We start from the raw sequence: 14,156 nt of genomic DNA on the forward strand, positions 1-14,156 counted from the left end.
TCGCAGTATTTTATTCCTTTAAACCTCAATTAGATAGAAATATATTCAAATATAGCTCTATTCTTAAATGACAGAAATCTTGTTCAAATTATTAAAAGAGACATAAAGATGCTACTTATTACTTGTATTTATTGTGTCTTACTCATTAGCAAATTATCTCAAGATGTACTAAGTTTGAAGTAAATGTAATATATAATTACTGCTGCTTTAATATATCTTGTATAGTTATGCTGCTTTTCTTAAAACATAAACTAATGCGACTTCATTAACGATTAAACATTGAAAAATTAATTATTATTTACTTGATTATGATACATAATATGTAATGCGAAGAACTTTCCTGAACAAGAAAAACGATCTTTAATATTATTTAACTTATTTAATGTTATTAACATTAAAGATCGAAACATAACTTAACATAAAGAATTAAATATTAATGTTATTTAACTTACAACATTTCTTAAACTTTTTCGTCAATGAAAAAAAGTTTAAAATATTTGTAGAAACTCTTATTTATCAAGAATAGTCAACTTAAATAGGAAAGAAATCAAATTAAAAATGTTTAGTTTTTTAGGGAATTGAACAAGCAGAAAATATATTTTTGGCATTACTAGTTTATAGCAATGGTTTTCCATATCTTTTTCAAGATTATTAAATTTAACTTATGTTCTTATTAATTATTGCATATACAAATACAAACTTATATAAGATCTATACAAGCATAAAATCATGAGGTACACCTTCAATAAAGACTTAGATAGTAGAAACACTAATGAGCTCACCTTAAAATATAAGTTGAATAAGTTTAAAAATAAAAACCAACAGAAAAACATCCAAACGTATAAATTTAACTACTCAGCTGCAATACTTGTCTGTAGATCAGTCGTTATTTTTAGCAAACAGGAACTTGTTTCAAAAGTCAACACACAACTTAAAATAGCCTCAAGGAAAAATAGTGTCAATTACCTATAACGATTTCACTTTTTAATATCGCATTGAGCATCAACAGTCGACTAAACAACGCTTCGAGCGATAATAACAGGTTTAAGAACTTCCCTCTTTACTTTTCTTCTTTTTGTCAACTATAAACCCCATATTAAAGAATAGAAACAGTAATAATATAAAATTAATCGCAGCAAAAAAATGATCATTTCATAGAAGGCTTGCAATAAAATATCAACATATTTTGAAATTTGATTTGAAAAAGAATTTAAAAATTGCATTTATTACATCATTAAAAAATGAATAATGAGTCATGATAAACGAAACAACATTCTAAAGAAAAAGAATTTTATACTAAGCGAGCTATTAATTAGGCAATAGAAATTCCATAATAGAAGCTAATCGAAAAAAACTATAAACATTTGTTAGGGAGTCTAATGTTATTTTCTGTTCTACGAATATCTTTCCTAACTTGGAACGAAACATTTAATTTAGATTCAGATTAGTTTTAGATTTGTAATAAAAAATGTGATTCCTAAATGAAATTGTTTAAATGCGAAAAAAAGATGTTCATTTTTGTAAAGAAACGTCGGATAGGAAATAATGATGAGGTTAAAAAAAACTATGAAATGTCAATGCTATAACAACGGTTTTGAAAAATCGTGATTCGATTATTAAAATTTTTGAAAATGTTTAGAAGATTCAATTTAAATCTTTAAAACTCTAACAAGGTTGATAAAGTAATGTTGGAATTGGTAGAAACGATCCATGATAAGAATATTCATTTAATGGATCACTCATTAAATATTAAGTGATTGAATTTGCTGTAATTTGGTGAATAATGAAAAAATAAATATATTTATATATTCTTGTACATTGACATTTCTATAAATAATTCTATTTTTATGTCTCGTTTCTTTCCAAGAAACTTCATGTTCAATGCATAGAAGTTGCATTCGATATCCAATATCCCCTGTATATAAGATTTTAAACAGTATCTTTTGTTTGTGGAATGACGAAAATGATCAAGCTTTAAATTAATTACGTAATTATATCACCTTTTCCTTTTCTAACTGATTTAAAGCCAACTGAATTAAATTTTATTTTAGTATTATTTAGTCTGAAAGCATTTACGAGTATGTTTTTAAGCAGATAAAGAGCTCTTCGAAAAGATATTAAAAAAAGCATTTTACAAATGAATACATCAGAACGTGTGCCTACTTTAATGTTATAAATTATACATTTATTTGAACTTTAGTCCATGGTCATGTCTTCGTATCATAACGTAATATGGATATTTTAAATTATATATAAAATATTTACTGTTTATACAATTAATGTTTTCTTCTTTATCAAATTTTCTATATGTATCTGACAAATAACACTATTGCATCTACGGTTTTTGTAGCTTAATATTAAAAAATCAGATTTAAAAAAAAACGTTAGTTATTGTATTAAGAATCTTACATATCCATATCTAATAGTGTCGAAAGAAACTTTCAAAATCTATTTATCTTGTCTATGTCTTAATCACAAATATACAATATTCTTATGTTCTCAATTTTTTTCACTTTCTCTAAAATAATTTCACGGTGTTTTTTGTTTTACTTTTATACAATGGATGGGGCAATTTTCTCTGTCATATGAAATAAGAAACATTCATAAAATCTCTTTAATTTGCGTTGAGTATAAAAATTTCAATCTCAATTTCAATGTATTTGCCCTTGCAGAACTAATAATTTGTTTTCATTTTACATTTTGCTGTCCAGTAAGCTTGCAAGATTTTAAAAAAAACATGGTAAAATATAATTTTTAAAAATTGACGTTTTATTTATTTTAATGATTTGAATGAAATGTTCTTTTAAATAAGATGATCGTCATTTCTTTAAACTGAAATATTTTAAAACGTATCTTTAACTAATCATAAAAATTTACTAAATTCTATATAATCAGCTTTCTTCCTTATTTCGATTATTTCAGATTTTCAATATAAGTTGAAAATCTATTTATTTTTCTATTTTTGTGTGTTTATAAAGGTTCCATCAACTTACAGACTTTTATTATGAACTAATCGCCTTTGGTGACCATTGGTTCTCCTGGTTAATAGTCGCTAAAACTTTCAATTAAATATTTCATATAATTTGGTTTTAATAATTTCTTCAGTAAAAATAATTTTCAAGTTTCAAATTTAGATCGATAAATAATTTATATTATTTTAGAAGTCAGTTTTGTTCATTTACTATGCACTTTCAATATTTCGGTCAACATCCCTACAATTCGTAACAAATGCATACATTCTGTTATTTTTAACCTTTTAATAATTTGAGCTAATTTCTAATCTAAACAATGTAAAACATTCATATTTTTCCTCAAGTTAATAGTATTTTAAATATACAATTAAAATTACTCTTTATTTATCCTACATGTGCTATTCTACTTCCAGTCCTTTTAAACAGTAAGATATCAGCATTTAAAAATTAAGCTCATTCTCTGATGCACAGGTTCATACGCTAATTCAATTAAAAATATAATTTAAAGAAATACTGTAATTCCAAAAAGGCAGCTGATGTAAAAAAAATATCATCATTTGAATTATTAATAAGTATTCTCTAAAAATTCAAAATTATTAATAATTTATTTCAAAAATTCAAAAATAAGTAAATAATACCATGTAGCATTTAAAATGATTTGTATAAGCATATCAAAGTTAAAATAAGACAATTTTATAAAACTTGAAACTTTCCATGCATACGACACGGCTTATTATCTAATAATAAAGAACAGATTATAATCTAATGCTATTTAACTGTGAAAAATCTATAATACTATAATAAAATATTCTTAAACACACTTTTCGGCTTATTAACATTTATTACACATTTCTAAATTGCCTCGTTCATGCATTTAAATTGTAATTAAAATGTACTCAGAATAAACCTTTCAAATTTTACAAGAAAGAATAACAAATTAATCAGATTCCTTTCTTATTTATATATTGTGCTGAGATTTAAGAGGCAAAATATATACTTATTTTCAGCTTTTTTTAATTTTTTTTTACAACATGGTATGCATTGAAAAATTGCATGTAACGTTTTAAGAATTCATTAAACGAATGATAGCTTCTCCTGTAAACAAGAGTTTCAAACAGAAGAATCTTTACGTGAGTACATTTTAAATTAATACTCTTTTTTTATTCTACAGAAAGAATTTCTATTTTTTCGCTAGAAATTATAAATATGCACTTATTTATTTAAAATTTAATTTAATATAAAAAAATTACCCCTTCTGTTCGTGACTTTTTCTAAAATTTGTAAGCTATTAAAGAATAATCTAAAAATTACATACACATTTTTATATTATATTCATGAAGAATTTTTTGCTGGGCATAGTTTATTTTAAGACTTCCTTACAAATTTAGACTAAACCAATTCACCTGACAGAGAAATTAATTATCGAATATATAATAGCTACGCATATTCATTTCACAGATCAGTCAGTTTAAGTACTTTGTCCTAGAATTTTATTAAATCATGGCGAATTCATATCGTGCATTGCAACTACTTGTATTGGAAATGGTAGTCAGATGGGATCACAAGAATTATTGGGTGTTCCCTCTAGCTCGTGCTAACGATTTCAAAATTTAAATATACAATTAACTAACAAATGTTTTGAAAGACCATAACTAGACCCGAATCCATCTCTATGTACGGACTTGCAGGTGCAGGAGATTTTTAAATTTTGGCATCTATGTTTTAAAAATGCCAACTTAGTGAGTACCTATTTCAAAAGAGAAAAGGATTTGTTAGAAGATTATCTGACAGATTTCAAATTCTTAGGTTCCTCTCTCGGAGACGTTATGCTGAGACAGTTAATGAATTTCATTTTAGTTTTACATATGTAATGACAAGTGTGAAGTGTATAAAATTGATAGATAGCGTTGATGAGATGGACTGAATACATTTTACCAGAAACTCGATTTTTATTTACTTACGGGTGATATAACACGGGCTTTTCTTGTTCTAGTGTCAATAGAAAAATATTGGATGCACAATTCACAATTTCTTAAGAGGAGTATGGAAATATCAGGAAATATATAACACTTATTAACATCAATGATAACATTATTCACATTATTAACATTAAACACAGGTTAACTGAGTTGGAATATATTCATAAAAGCAACAAATTTTGTTGTAATCCGATTGTGTTTAAAAATTTTGTTAGTGTTTCAATACACATTTATAAATAAAATTTTTTAACAATAAATTATCAACAGTGACTACGGTCAATATACATATACTGCACTAACTTTGTTGAAAGGACAATGCAAAATTTTCATACATCAAATTGCATAATAAGAAAAAGTATAGGAGTTTTAAAAAAGGATTTTTTACTTTCTTTATTTTGGAGATTTTATTCAGAAAGAAAAGAAATTAAATAAAGGTAAAATAACAATAACTACTTCAAGATTAAAAACCAATAAAAATCTCTTTTTTTAATTAATATACAAAAATAAATATTCTTATAATTTAATTTTTTAAAATTCTAAAAAATGGGATTAAAGTCTTGATGAACAAATGAAAAAATATTATCACTGCTTTATTGACACAACCAACAAACAAAAAAATAAAAAGTTAAATATTGCGTAGTTAAGATTAAATTCAAAATCTATTATCAAAATGCAAATCTGAAAGAAAATGGTTACTGCCACGTTTTAAGATTGCTTAAAATCGCATAGAGAGAGAATATTTTGATAATATATAGTAAGGAAATAATTGAACCTACAAAGTGATTAAAAATTTTATAATTCAATAATTTGAAGCTGAAGCTTGAGTGTAATTCACTTTTTATGCTATCTTATATTGTTTTATAAGTATGATATCTATTTACAAGAAGTTCAATGTATTTACAGAATGATATATTTTATCAGAAAACCAAATACATTTTTATCTGCATAGTAGAGTTTATTTTGCACTGCAAGAGTAAAGTAAATAATACCTTTTACAAAATGAATTTCAAGAAGACTTGTTATTTTAATTACAGTATAAAACAACAATAATTTAAATGTAGTAATATTATGGTATACATTTTGTGATGTTGTGATGGTGTACATTTTGTAATGATCCTTAAAAAGAAGGTAGAGGATAGGTGATTCAAGTAAATGTCGCTGCTGAGCATAAAACAATTAAATATTGAGTGTATCAAAAGCTTAAAAAAACAAGTGCAAAAATAATTAATTTTGATTTAAAAAATTAAACTTACCTCATCAAACAAAATGGTGTTCCTTAAAATTTCGTTTCAAGATCGTTTCAAAACACCGCTTTTCTGGATAGTTATTATTTTCTGTAATAAAAAAGAAAACATTAAACTTGTAATTTCATAATTTCTAAAATTCATTGATTGAAACTTTAAAACTTATATTTTATTGTGTATCCTCTCTCTTTAACGACAACTGCCTGTACAGTTTATTTAATTTTTATTACTAAGTACTAGTGAAATCAATCAAAATGCAGATAATTTCATACTGCAATAAAATAAGCAAATATAAGATATATACATGAATCGAATAAATATTTTTAGCAATTTTTTAAATATAACTAAGTGCATGTATCTAAAACTAAGTTTTTATTTATTACTAACATTAATTTTAGAATTTTAATTCTCAGTAAGGAAAGAAAATAAACATGTTCATTTGAACTTTCTCCAATAGCTTTCATATATGCATTAAATCAAAAAAAAAATTCTTTAATTATCGATAAAACTTCTAGAAAACTATAAAAGCTTTCTACTAATAATATATCATTTTCGTTGTTCAACTTTCAGAAAAGAAATATATTAAATGAAGTATTATTTTGAAAATATTAAAAGAAGAAAGCAATGTGTATGTTTGAAAGCTCAAAACACTATTTCTTTAAAAATGCGACTTTGGTTAAAGTATTATTCATTTTTTGAGCAGCTAATACAATGCAGAAAAAATGTTTTTCATCGTAATCAAGATAACGTTCATGCAAACGAATGCACTATTTTTTTCTCTAAGCTAGAAATATCGGAATTTGCATATATCATAAATGCAATGATTCAAATGACAAACTATATCATAAAATATTGCAAAGCATTGTAATTTAAAATACATTTAAATCATTAAAACATCGCTTAAGGAATCAATAATACAAAACTTTCGGTCTTTTATTATATATATATATATATATATATATATATATATATATATATATATATATATATATATATATATATATATATATATATATATATATATAAATTTCATCGGGAGTATTTTTATTACTTCAGGAATCCTTTTTCTAAATCCTTTAAAAACAAGCTTAGAAACAAAAAAATTGTCGAGAAATGAAGATATATATTGAAAGAACACAAACCAAAAGCACTTTTTATTCCTTTTTTAAAAAAATTAATATTATTAAGTAGTAAAGAAAAGAAAGTAAGATGGCTTACTTATATGTTTCTCTCAGAAAAGAAAAAATAATTAAATCACAGTTACATGTGAATGAATCCATTTACAGTACTATTTACATGAAAATTGTCTGACAAAACATTCATGATTTAACAAATAGCAAGATATATAAAAAAATAATATTTCTTCAAAGTATTCTATATATTTGTAAAAATTCAAATAAAAAATTAAAAACTGAAGGTTTTTAAAGACGCGTTGTTCCGGACAAACAAAATTTTATAGATTTATTATGGACAGTTCTAAAAGTTATGAAATTTCGAAATAACTGCAATTAACCAATAGATTTACGCGTGTATGTTTCTATTTTTACAATCATACCTAAGCTTTATGGCCCTTTCTCAGTTTAGAAAATTCAGATAATTAATAAACACATCAAAATAGCTTACAGTCGTATTTAAATAATTCTTAAAAACAGAATAATAACTACTGTTATTTTGATATAAAATTCTTATAATTTAGCAATATAGAGTTAATAACAGTTTGTTTTGGATTTATAAACTTTGAGTTGAATTTTATATAAAAATAAATGAAATAATGGGAACTGAAAATAGTCTTCATAGCAACTTGAAATTTAATACATTTCATTATGAAACTTAACTTCTGCCTTGTTTATATTGCTAAGATATCATTCCACGTAGACAATTTCAAAAATAAAATTAAATTAATATACTTCTCTTCCGCATTTGAAAATTGCTCTCAATTTAAAATAAAGAAATCGAATTTTGAATAAAAATAATTTGAAAATAAAGCAATCGTTCGACGATCTTCCGCATTCGAAAATTGATCTGAATTTAAAATGAAGAAATCGAATTTTGAATAAAAATTATCTGAAAATAATTCTGCAAATTGCTTTCTGCGTTTTAGTGAATAAATTAATGGAAGTTTCCTCAAGATTATATAACCATTCTTCTTTAGTATAAAACAAAAGACGTTTTTTACTGGGATCGATAACTTTATTTTGCATTGATTTTAATTCTTTTGCTATGAAAAAAATTAGTTTAGCTTTAAAATTTCTATATTATTGTGTAAATAGCTATGTATAAAATTAAATCACAGTGAAAAATTTATTAAGTGGAATAATATCTTTAAGAATCACTTAACACCGACAATAATTTCGCTGAAAACAGTCTGAAACAATTTTTGCAGTTAATATTGCTTTTGTGATAAAAGAGCAGCGAAAAGTGACAATAATGGCATCGCAGCTTCTTAATGAAGAAAAGAAGTTATAAGTTGAATACTTTTAATGGTTTGCTTTTGTAATTGAATTGTTATTTTTCTACGCTATAAAATGTAACTTAGGTTTTAATAGTGTAAATAGTCAATTTTCAGAAAAATCTCCGATACGATTTAAAATTAGATATCAGAAAGACCAATTTATATAGGAATTTCCGAAAAATAATGCATTTTTATGAATAAAAACATCATTTCGAAAATTATAAGCACGATATATTAAATCTTATGCGTGTATCTAAAATGAGTGCAAATATAATCAGTGACAAAAGCATTTATATAAAAGTATAAAATGTATAATTCATTAAAAAAGAATTCTAAAATATAAAATTTTATAATCATTTTTTTTTAAATGGCGATGTAATGTATATAATCCAATAATTTTTATTTAAATAAATGAAACTTTAAATATTTGTATTCAAAAGTTTAAAAAAATCCACGTTTTAGAGTTTTAAAAAGAAATGTTATTTTAAACGATTAAGAAATAATTTTAATTTGACTAATGTTAATCATTTATTATATGCTGTGTGTAGTAATTTAGATTTACCCTAATAAAATAATCGACCGCAGAAATTCAAAGTAATCGAAAATAATTTTCAGTTTTCAATAGAATATAAGAATGCTTTAATGTAATTTCAAAAACAATCACAATTGAAAGTATCTTTCTCATATTTATGCTAATAATATTCAAATGCGTTTCTTTTATATCCATTTTTTTAACTTGCACAGTGAAACTTTGGAGATAAAATATTTACTCATTATCAAAGTACTGAAAAGTAACTTTCGATTTCTTTAAAGAACATTTAAAGTAATTTTTATTGCGTATAGGTGCGTAACGCGTATTAACGGAAAACAAATATTTTTTATTATTTTTTATAAAGACCTAATTTTTTAAAAAATTTAAAATAGATAAAAAAAAATTGTCATTTTTCGAATTTTTTAAAAATATGCTTTAAAAAGCTTCAATGCCACATTTTCCCGCAATATTAAATGATTGCCCGGAAAATATCGGTTAAAATCAATGATTATTAAATAAAATATATTTTTTTATTAGAAAATGAATTATTGTTGTTTTTAATTTGTTTAAAATGCACTATTTTATTTCTTGGAAAATAATTTGACGTCAACAGTTCAAGCTGATGAAATTTTTCAAAGAATTAAAAAGGGATTTAATAAATAAGTTAAATTTGGAAAAAAAAATCTTCAATTCTGTGCAACTAACAAGAAAATGTTTTAAGAAAATAATACTTATTTTTCATGCGAGTGAAAAAACTCTTGAAGACAAAATAACCTTAATTTATTCTTAAATTTTACCCTTGTTTTGATAATATCATACTGAGAATAACTGAAATCAAGAAATTACTAGTAATATCAATACTAAAAACCAGTGCTAATAATATAATAAAGTGCAAATAACAGTTACACAGTTTGATAATCGGAAATTTTTCCTCCTCCTAATATATATACAATAATTTGGGCAAAGGCGTGTTCGATCTTTGCATCTAATGTTGTTTCAAAATTGCCAAATCCTTTTTCCAAATAGCCCTTGTATGATTCCAAAATTGGGCAATAATATTATTAAATGAAACAAAACCAAAATTTCACTTTCCGTTTTATCAAAATGCTGTTTTAATTGTTATTACTGTTATTCAATAATGATTTTCTAAAAGACTTCAAAATGAAGTCTTTCAAAATGCTTTTAAATAGTATCATATAGAATGTATTTGTAGAAACTAAATATTTTTATATCTTTAATTTTAAAGAAATGAAGTTCCCTTTCTGCATTTCTGTAAAAAGTTAAATAAAATTACTTATTTACAGGTTCTGTGTAATGTTCTTTAAAATTGATGAACCATTGATAACCAATTGCATCATCATTGAGATACAGCTGTCAAGATTGCTAATATTTATATTAAATTATAAATAGGGAGATTTATTTTGTCCTTTAAATGATTTAGACACAGCAGCATTAATTATTTCTAAAACGAGCAGAGTTATATAAAAAATAACTGCTCATAAATGCTTTTGTGCTGTTAAAATATTAATTAATTAATTAATTGTGTTCCAATATAATTATTTTCCTTTCTAAAGAGCATTGTGGTGCAATACTCGTTCAATTGTAACAAATGTTTTTGAGTTTTATTGGCTTGGCAATCGGGCAATTACAAGAATCGTGCAAATGTCTAGGTAGTTGGAAATAAATAAATCATTACTGTTGCAAATTTAAAGTGATTCTAATGAAACTTATAAGTCATTTAGAAAAATCAAAGGTTTATGAATCGATAATATTTATCGATTTTTTTCTCTTGAATTTTACAATAAGTTTTAGATCATGTTGTAAATCTTTAAATTTATTTCATTGTAATTCAATTATAAATTTGTAACAGTAAGAAGCTAGTAGTAGTTAACAGGTAATAGTAGTAAGCTTTCTAAAAGCAGGATTTTTCTCAGATTGCCAATTATTATTCTTGATTTTTGCAAAAGTAAGCAGCTGCTTAATAATGGAGATAAGAATGTTATGATATTCTATAACCCAATTAAAAGAAAATCTCCATTGAGAACAATAACGCACAACGCAATTAGAATAAAACAGCCCAAAGTTTTATAAATTCAATTTACTTTCTCTAATACCTAAAATAAAAAAATTACTTTTACTCCGTGTTAAAATTTTGCAGTGTTAAATGTGAATAATCAATTTTCCTTTATAAAAAGCTTAGTAAAAATACATAAAAAAATTATTTCGGCCAATAAATCTTTTTGTTCGAAACCTATGCCTAAAGATTACAAATGGACATCATTTTTTATTGTTTCCATGATTTAAGAAAGTATTTTAATTATTTCTCATAGCAATAACTACAAAATCGTTATCTTCAATTCTGATTTGATTTAGATTTTCTTATGAAAGGTGTAATGCGTTTCAGAACAATCTGTAAAGTCACTGAAAGAGTCGTTCATATTTCAATAGTCGTGGATCAATTGAAATACATCTAGCTACCATCGAAGAGTGCAATTAATTATCATATTTATTTTCACTCCTTGAATTTCGAAAAGATATAAAATTACGTTCTCTATTTTACAGCAGTAAACGTTCAGACAATAAAATGTATCTGATTTGTCTCTACATTGCCGGAATGATGCTGGCGTATACAGCTAACTATTTGCAAATTTTTGTTTTTTTGAAAACTTATATTTATTGTTTTATTTTCTTCTGGTTGAATTATGAGATGTATCAAAATATAAAGAAAACAGTTATACACTTACAATCAGTAAAAAACTGTACCTTATTTTCTTGCATTCTTATGGCTTAAAAAAATCGTAGGTGAAAAAAAAATTGTAAAAATTGCGAATGCTATTTGAAGGCTCTGTTAGAGAAGTTCAGTTCTTGGGTTCTTGTATAAAATTAAAAAAACATTATATAAATCAGTGATTGGATATAGAGAAATTTTCCTTTAATACTAAAATAGCAGAAATTGACATTGACATTCAAAATTATTTAATTAACAAGTTCATATTAAAAAATTCAAATTGTTTCGCCCAGTAACAGAAAATAAGTTTTTAGTTCATGTTGAAAACTTTCGTTTTTCTTAAATTGATCGAAAAAAAATTATCTAATGCAGTAAGATAAAAGAGAAAAACAAAGATTAAATTTCAAAGTCTATTGTATCGATTAGTTGAAAATTACCATTCATCACTTTGATCAGTGCAAAAATTTAGAAATGGTCACTTTACTAAAGAAAAATATCTCTGCGGATTGTCCGATTTAATTAATCGAAAATCTTCAAAGAATTTTTTTTCCGAAAAACTTGTACATAAAGGAGGCCATTTTTATATTTTATGCCATTAAAAAGTAATAAAATTTTGAAAATGGTTGATAGTTCCATCTCGTCATTTACTAAAAATATGTTAAATGATTTTAAAACATTCAGTAGAATTATAAAGCCTTTTAGTTGAGAGACTTGAAAGTTGACTATAAAAACAGTATTCAACAAAACTGTAGTATTGAGATGACTTTTCAAAACGAATAAGGAATCATTTTTTAAACGAATTTATTCAATTAAATATAGTGTGATAATTTTTCTTTGTAAGTATCTCGTTAAAATAAATTAGACAACTTTTATATCAAGAATATCCTTTTTTTAATTTTGCAACTTTTTTTATTATTATAAATTTTTAGTTCTTACCCTTCTAGCTGCTCCTTCAATGAAACCAGAAAGTTTTAATTGGGTACCAATTTAGATAATGTCTTCGAAAATATTTAGATGCGAAGTTAAAAAGCATTTATGCAAAAGAACAAGGTGAATATCGAATGAACTCTAACCACATCCATTAATGAAAGCAAAACAAAAACATTTTGTTTGCTACTAAGCAAAAAAATAAAAAAGAAAAGGCACCAAACCTGTAAAAGGTAAAAATAAATGGGGAAACATCCTTCAGCTTATAGGATGTCTAATGCTTTTTAGAAATGAGGTCAGAAAATGAAAAAAAAAAAAAAACTGGACTAAGGAAGCCATGAATACTTTCTCTTTTTTTATAGAGTCCAGCACTACTATGAAAAAATCTTGTTTTTGTTCCAATCATGGAAGGGCGGAAATTTTCCACATCTGTGATGCAATATGTTCTAATTCAGTTCTTTTACACGCAACCACTTTCTATTTAGGTCTATAAAAAAACAATATTTTTGTTCTGTAAGGTAGAAAGTGAGAACGCGTGAGTAAATGAATAAAAAGAAAGTTATAGAAAATACTCGCATTTCAGGGTGTGTTGCCAAAGAAGGAAATACCATTGCAATCAAATAAATGTTTGGGTTTTTCTTCTCAACAAACAATCGCTCAACCTAATTAGTATTTAAAAGCGTCACGTTGCTAAGCAGAAGTGTCTTAAGACGATGTTTTTAAATTTCTACTTTTTTTTCAATGAATACTTCATTCAAATACTTCCTTTCTTTTACGATTTTTAATAAATAAATTGCTTTCAATATTTATTCTTCAAATAATAAAAGAAAAAATAACAGTTAATTATATTTTTACAGGAATTTTATTTTAAATTAAAGTTTATATGTTTCACGGTTTCATTAACAACAACCACTCCTTATATTACATTTTACAGGTATAAACGCTAACATGTCTTATGGCTTTTACTTCGATAAATCGATTAATTGTTTTAAAATATTTATTATGAGGAGTTATCAATTTTTTTTTCATTGGCATATTTAGATTGGAGTAGATATCCACTAATCAAAATCTCGATTACAATGATATCTTTCATCATACAATTATATCCATAACATAGTCAAAAAACGTTATTTTCTGAAACATAACATCATTAATATAGAAATAATTTTGAAAATGTTTAATTAATTACCTTTTAATAACATTTTCTTAAATCTTCTGACGATAAAATAAATATGATAAAAATAAGATCTATTAATTTTTATACTAAAAAAATGTATATAATGAGCATTTCTTTACCAAACTCTGTATATTAACTCTGAAAA

At 24.5% G+C, this 14,156-nt stretch overlaps 1 protein-coding gene across 2 annotated transcripts in view; it reads right to left on the minus strand.

The window, feature by feature from the left end:
- LOC129981756 (uncharacterized) overlaps positions 1 to 14,156 on the minus strand; it is a 71,167-nt gene that overhangs the window by 43,187 nt on the left and 13,824 nt on the right. For both annotated transcript variants that reach the window (XM_056092745.1, XM_056092762.1), the window contains exon 2: positions 6,205 to 6,285. The gene's annotated coding sequence lies outside the window, so the exon portion shown is untranslated. The remainder of the gene's footprint in view (positions 1 to 6,204; positions 6,286 to 14,156) is intronic.

The sequence above is a fragment of the Argiope bruennichi genome, chromosome 1, assembly GCF_947563725.1.
Source record: "Argiope bruennichi chromosome 1, qqArgBrue1.1, whole genome shotgun sequence".
Lineage (NCBI taxonomy): Eukaryota > Metazoa > Arthropoda > Arachnida > Araneae > Araneidae > Argiope > Argiope bruennichi.